Raw genomic sequence first — 7031 nt, 5'->3', positions numbered from 1 at the left:
TCCCAAGCCTGTAACATTGCAGGGGGTTGTTGTGACCCAATTGCAGGACCTGTAGAGCTTCCTGACCTTCAAGCAGATCAACACATTCACCCAACTTGGTGTCATCTGTGACCTGACTGAGGATGTGCTCAATCCCCCGATATAGATCATTGATAAAGGTATGAAACAGATCAGACCCCAATACTGAGCCCTGGGGAACACCACTTGTGACTTAACCCATCCTATTTACCAATTTTTACAGTGTAAGCCAAATCCTTATTCTAATGAGAAGTTTGTGTATATTAACATTTAGCTGATCATATATTTCACATATTGGGTGAGGAGCAATCAATGTATCATATAGTTTCACTATATGTATCTTCTAATGAAGTCAGCTATTGATTTTGGTGAGCAATAGAATGAGTCCTAGACCTATGGAAGCATCTGAAGATTGCTTTTATCTGAGTCTTTTGGTTTTGTTTCATTTTTGCATTTGATTTTACAGGCTGCCTGTTTTACAGTAGTCATTCAGTCCTGTCCTGTGTTCAGTGAGAACAGGGCAAATGTTTCGGACATAAGATTAAATGAATCACTCTCTAGAGGTGCATCTTTCTCTTCTCTGGTTATAGAGACAGGGTATCCTTCTGGCAATAGGTTAGCTACTTCTAGCATAATTTGCCTACATATAGGAGTCTTGCAGCTCCAGTAGACACATATGAATAAATCTTAAGACTGTTTTTTATTGAGATTCCAGATGGGATCAAGAAAGGGCACCTCCTTTCATCTAAAATTACACTAGACATCTCTACTTAGGAAATGCATATGTCTACTTACAGCTGAATACATTAAAATCAGGTGTCAAAGTACCCATTTATTCTGTGGCCATCTGACCAGTAGTCTGGGGGGCTTGGGAGAAGATAACTCTCCCAGTCTGTTCTAGATCCAGGACCCCAAACCCATTCATTGCCTTATGTGGGAGCTTTGGCAGGTAGCATTCATGTAGACAGATCTACACAGATTTCATAATCTAAGGCTAACTCAGACCCCCAAGATGTCTTTCCATCCCTGCATGTCTGGTGCCATTTAAGATGAACTAGAGTATCTCTGCAGCTCCAGTAACAATGCAAGTCTCCTGTCTTTCATGTCTCATATCTGCTAGCCCAAGCTGATATGTCTGATATTTGTTGGCTTTTAAATTATAGTAATTGGACATCCAGAACTAAATTCTCAGTGAAAAAAAAATCCCATATTCAGATTAAAATAAACCTTCTTTTCCATCAGTGTAAGCCAATCAGTTGAAATACGTCCTTCACCTCAGCTAAACAAGGGTGTAACTGAAGGCAGGATTGACCCCCTCCACAACCTCATGCCATTGTTGTTTGTTGTCATCACCTACACAAAGCTTACTCTGAAGATCAGTTTCAGGTATCGTTCTTCTCTGCCGGCTTTTCACAGATACAAAGGGGTTTTTTTAAATTATTTTTTTTTCTTTTTGTAAAAGACAAGCAAAAGCTGAGACTTTGTGAGGCTAAGATGAGCTATTTCAAAGCTTTCATGCAGTTTTGTAACGCCTACTTATCAAACAAGCTGAGTGACACAGTTGCATCCCTGCCAAACCAAGGGCCTCATCCAAAGTCTTTTGAGGTTGGTGGGAAGCCTCTTGGTTGACTACAGTTAGAGTTGCGCCATGCCCTTGGGGGGTTTCTTCACAAGTTCCTACCACAGCTTCAAAGCATGGTTTGTTCCCTTTGGTTTTGTGCTTTGCCGTGCTTCTTTTTCCCGTGAAAAAGTTCTCCACGTCCTCTTTTGGTGTGGGCAGCACCCTCCTCTGTGCTCCTTTTGTACATGAAACTTCTAAACATACTCTTCTTTTGGGTCTGAAGTAGATTTTTTTCTTTGGTTGGTTGTTCTGAGTCACACATATAGGAGTTTGGATAGTTCTATGTATTGGTACTTATTTTTGTGATCTTTTGCACTAAGTTACTCCAACAAAAACAAAAACTGAGGGAAAAAACCACACTTTCTGGTGAACTATTGTAATTTGTAAGCTTGTTATTTGTTGTTTGTAATGTACGGAGTCTACAAGCCAAGCTAAGGAAGGATTAAGGCAACAGTTTGTATTGATAGTGTCACTCCATATCTAGTTCACCTCTGTTTTCTTTTCCTCTCCTTTTTTCTTTGACATGTGGGCTATAAAATTGGTGGTAGGAGGCAGAGGAACTTGTGTTGCAATTCTAACTAAGGTTGTGATTTTTCTTCTGTCAGTCACAGAAACCAGAAATTCAGGGAAATTGCACGATTCTCAAAATGTCAGCTGGCTGTTCAGCCAGAGGGAGACTGCACTTCACCATGGAGATGTAGTCACCTAGAGGTGGTGACCTGTAAGTGGTAACAGGGACATTAACTCTCCAAATCGTGATGAGGCAGAGTAGGAAGCAAAAGCTCTCAGAAAGGTTATGCTGTTGGAAACCAGGCATGGTAACCATCAAGTAGATGGGAGAGTTTCAAGTATTTTTCCATGATTTTTTGCTGTGGAACAAATTACTTATTAGCCTGCTAAAACATAGCCTTAATTGTCCTGATGACAACAGAGATGCGCTTCAAGCGCGGGAAAGGATTTCAAGCCTCTGGCTGACACTAATCTGAATGTGTCCAGTTAGACAACTAGAGCTAGCCCTGATACCCCACGGAAGAATTGGTGATGGTTTCCCTTAAACAATCATAACATTTCAAGAAATATTAGGTGCAACAAGTGATCAAAAGAATGATGTTTGCTTAGAGAATCTTCTCTCCCCATCCCTCCCTCACTTAAAATGCTTGTGGCAGCTTTTATCTAAACTACTGACTGCTGTTCACATTGCAACACCATTTGCTTCTTGATATGCTGGTCATTACTCCATGAATTTCAATCCCGTGACCCTAAGGAGTCCTCTGATACGATTTCTGCATGGAAAATTATTTAATCACTTTTGCACGCCCTTTACAGTTCCTTCTTGCATCATTTGGGCAAACCATTTTCTGACGTGTTTTGTCATTGCTGCCAATGCCGAGCACGCGTATCACTAAGAAAGAAAACAGATTGCTTCTGAAGTAAGGCTTAGATACCGCCAGTCACAGCCTCACATCCCATTCATGACACAGGGGAGTACTCAGACACCCAAACCCACTCCATGAAATTTCAGAGAGAGGTTATGAGAGGAAGCAGGTACACATTTTTTCAGGCCTCCAGCCATAAAAATCTCTATTCTCTGAGTTTTGCAAATGAAATATTTAACATAGACCGTTATATCTAGATGATAGCAAGAAGCTAAATATTGTAGTAAATGACCTGCTTTGAAATTCACTTTGTGAAAGAAACAAAGCCAGCTTCAGACCTGGTTGTAATCCTGTTGAGGTCAATTAGGTACATCACCGATTAATTTAGCCTCAGATTGCCCTAGGCAAGGGCAGTGATGATCTCCTGCAAACTGGGGCTGACACGTATGAATTCGAGTCAGGACCTTATATTCATCATCCCCTACTGCTGTCAGCAAGAGTTGCATTCACTGCAGTTGTGTGTGTGTGCCCTAGCAGAACTGTGGATAAAACTTGGGATAACGCAAGGAACTGCAGCTCCATTTAAGCCCATGACATAAATTCAGTCACCTTCAGGAGTTTGTGGAAACGTGTATAGGGAGGTCTGGGAGGGGGGTGGAGGGGTGTTGCTAGCCGACTTGGGAGCCCACCCACTGGCTTTGGAAGGAGTTAATGGGATTTTAATGGAGACTACCCTGGGGTGAACTGTGGTGAACTGTATACTGCTTGAAAAATGAAGGCACCCTTTAAAAAAAAAAAAAAAAAAAGGCGAAAGAGCGACTTCACAGGCTGCAAAAGTAGCTGAGATTAAATACTTGTGATAATTAAATATTGACTCTTTTTACAGATGAGACCTTCATAATTCATTTTACTTTGTTCTACTCATATTAAATAAATCTCTCAGAACACTGCTCATTTTGGTAGCAAAGCAAAAAAAAAAAAAGATGACTGTTTTTATTTTCCTTTAATGGTCTGTCCAAGGGTAATGCAAGAGTCTCTCAGTTACAGTGAAAAGCAAAATTGGAGGTTTAGACTGTTCCCCTTTCACTATCTGGTTTTCTAAAGAGAATTCCACAGGACGTTGCCTCGGTCCAAGTCAGTTTTGTAGACAAAGTAACATGTCTTAATACAGCGTTCGGGGATTGATGAAATTTAGCCTTAGCTTCTTTTGTTTTCTATGGTTACTGTTGTACAGAAGAAAGACTCAACTGTAAATAATGTATATTTAATAAAAAGAGACTTTTTGTATGATTTTGTGTGGAAGACAAATGCGTCCCCCTGTGTTTTTATTTTGTCTTCTAGCTGAATGGACATTAAAAGGTGCTGATTATGCGAAACTATTTTTTAGGTGTTTACATGTTAACTCTAAGCCAACAGATCTCACTGGATATTAATAAAAGCTCAAGTCCCACAACCTGGATTTATTGATTAGCTATGGCTAAAAGTTATTATTGGAGGATGTCTGGTCACGATGCACAACCTTGAGATAACTGAATAATGCTGCTTTGCAGCACCTACCCTGAGGTGCGTAAGGGGGTTCAAAGTCCTGTCTGGAGATGTGTTTTAGTTTTGGTTAGAAAACATGTCCAGTCCTAGCTTTATAGCTCTCCAGGTACTCATGCACCCATATGAGTGCACACAGACACATACTGTCTCCCCAGCTTGTCATGCATAAACTGGCGTGTCCTGCTTCATCCACATGTCCCCTCACACAACAACTGCACTTGTGGCTGTCACAGGGATCACACTCACACACTGCCACCTTTGCACGTCTCTATCATGATGAACTGGACTTGGCTCAGTCTTGGTGATTCTGCCTTGGTTTTGTGCTTTTGGTCTCACTGATTGTTTCTTCCCCCTCTGTAGAAACACAAATCTCTTAGTGTCCTTTGCGGATCACAGTGTTTGATGCGATTGACCAAGAACAAAAGAAACAGACTTAAAAAAATAGCAAATCCTAGTAAGTTCAAAGAGAAGAACATGCTTGGATTCAGTGCAATCCCCATCCTAAACTTTCAGTGCTTACATATTCTGTGTTTCAGTCAGCCAAGTACTTTTATACTAGCAAGGGAACTGTGGTCTCTTTACCTTAGGAAGAAGTTCTCTGTGAGTTTTACTTTTTCTCCTTCACTGGAGGAAGTGCCATCCAGAAGACTGGGTTAACAAGTGTTTTTAGTCCTGCACGGAGGTTTGCTATCTGACAGGATAGCTTTGCAATACCAACCTCGTGGTTCTGCAGGCAACTATAAATCTTCCAACCTTCCTTCTTCATAGCTAATACAGCATGAGCAGTAACCTCATGAAGGCTTGTGAGGACAGCACTGACTCCCACAGTTTTATTTTTAATCCAACTGTTGGAAATTAAGTTTGTATGGCTTACAGTCTGAAAATGTCACTGTGACGTGTTTTCTGTTTTTCTGAGTGGAGAGAGATTTTTTTCTTCTTCTTTAACACCTTAGGTGGCTGCATTAGCCTCCCCCATGCTTTTCTTTTTTAAAAAATTCATAAGGCTTCTTTCTTCCTGAACATCCATATGATGGTTAAAGGCATTATTCAAAAGGTTGCATTAAGTAATTGCGCTAATGTAATGTAAAGGCATATAACTATTTGGAGGCCTGGCAAAAATCATTAATTGCACTTTATAGCTAGTTAGCATTGTCTGGAAGAGGGGACAAGCTGTCATCAAATCTCCCTCTTCCTCAGCATCTGCTGTCATATTTATCAGGCAGAATTAAAAAAAAAAAAAAAAAAAAAAAAAAAAAAAAAAAAAAAAAAAAAAAATCACTTTTGCAGCATCGACAAGTGGAAAGTGCTATGTTAAAGCTTTATTCCTTCAACCAAAGGCCCAACGGCAAATGTGTATAGGCAAGTATCATTAAGTGAGCGCTGCTGTGATGCTGTGAAAGAAATGCGGGAGGGCTTTGCTATAGTTAGCTGTGGAATTGTTTTGCTTTTTCCCCGCAGCATGCGTATTAGGCTGTGGCAATCAGTGCTTATTTTTCTATACCTGTTAGCCTAGCAAGAAATCATGAAAAGCAGCCATACAAGGTCACAGTGTTCCTCCAACCCCCCATGCTGTTGATGTCTGTATTTAACTTTTTTTAGCTTAAGACCATTGCTCTTTCTTTCTCAAAGCCTAAGCTAAAAAGCCATTGCCTCAATTTCCGCCCATTACAGCTTGTCCTGTTCCCAAGGGAAAAAACAGTTTGAGCCCTCCTGGCATGCAGCAAGCCCTTTTTCTTTGTTTAACGACTATCTTATCCCTCCAGCTCCTCACACTCTTCAGCCTTCTTTTTTTTTTCAGACAAACCAACTCCACTTTCCTTACACCTTCTAATGCATTTTTTGTTAACCCTATACAATCACTGGAAGCAGCCTGATAAGAACTTCATGCTTAGTTTTATCAGTTGGGGTGTCAGAATTTACTTTAGCATAACTACAGAAGATTTCCACCACACCACACCCCACCCCACCCCATACACCCCAATTTATTTTTCTCAGACCTACTTCCTGCACCCTTCATAAAGAAAATATCAGACCTCTGCAGTGATGAGGGCCAAGCTATGCTGCAAACACAATAGGATTATGGGGCACCAATAGTATGATTTAGAGTCTACTACAAGCAGCTCACACAGAGCAAGTATTCCTGTGGCAAGAAATCCACTGTGTGACACATTACAGAGCTTCTGCCTCTTTAGGAGGCACGAAGGGGTAGCCAGTTGTCCAGAAGATCAGTTCTTCAGTCATTCCCACTTTGCAAAGTGTTGGGCAATAGGAAATGAGGAACTGACAGGTCTGGCAGAAGATCTCTGCTTTATCCTTCACTTAATAAAGAGACCATGTCCAAGAACAATGTGGCTGCTGGGTCTCTGCCATTGCTAAGCTACAGCTACAGAGAAAAAAACCTTAATGTGGAAGGGAAGCTGATATTTTGTGTGTTACAAGCTCCACTGTAAAATAATGTGTAATAAACAGGA

This window comes from Buceros rhinoceros, unplaced genomic scaffold (genome assembly GCF_000710305.1).
Source record: "Buceros rhinoceros silvestris isolate BGI_N320 unplaced genomic scaffold, ASM71030v1 scaffold11233, whole genome shotgun sequence".
NCBI lineage: Eukaryota > Metazoa > Chordata > Aves > Bucerotiformes > Bucerotidae > Buceros > Buceros rhinoceros.
Note: the sequence above shows the minus strand (reverse complement) of the source record.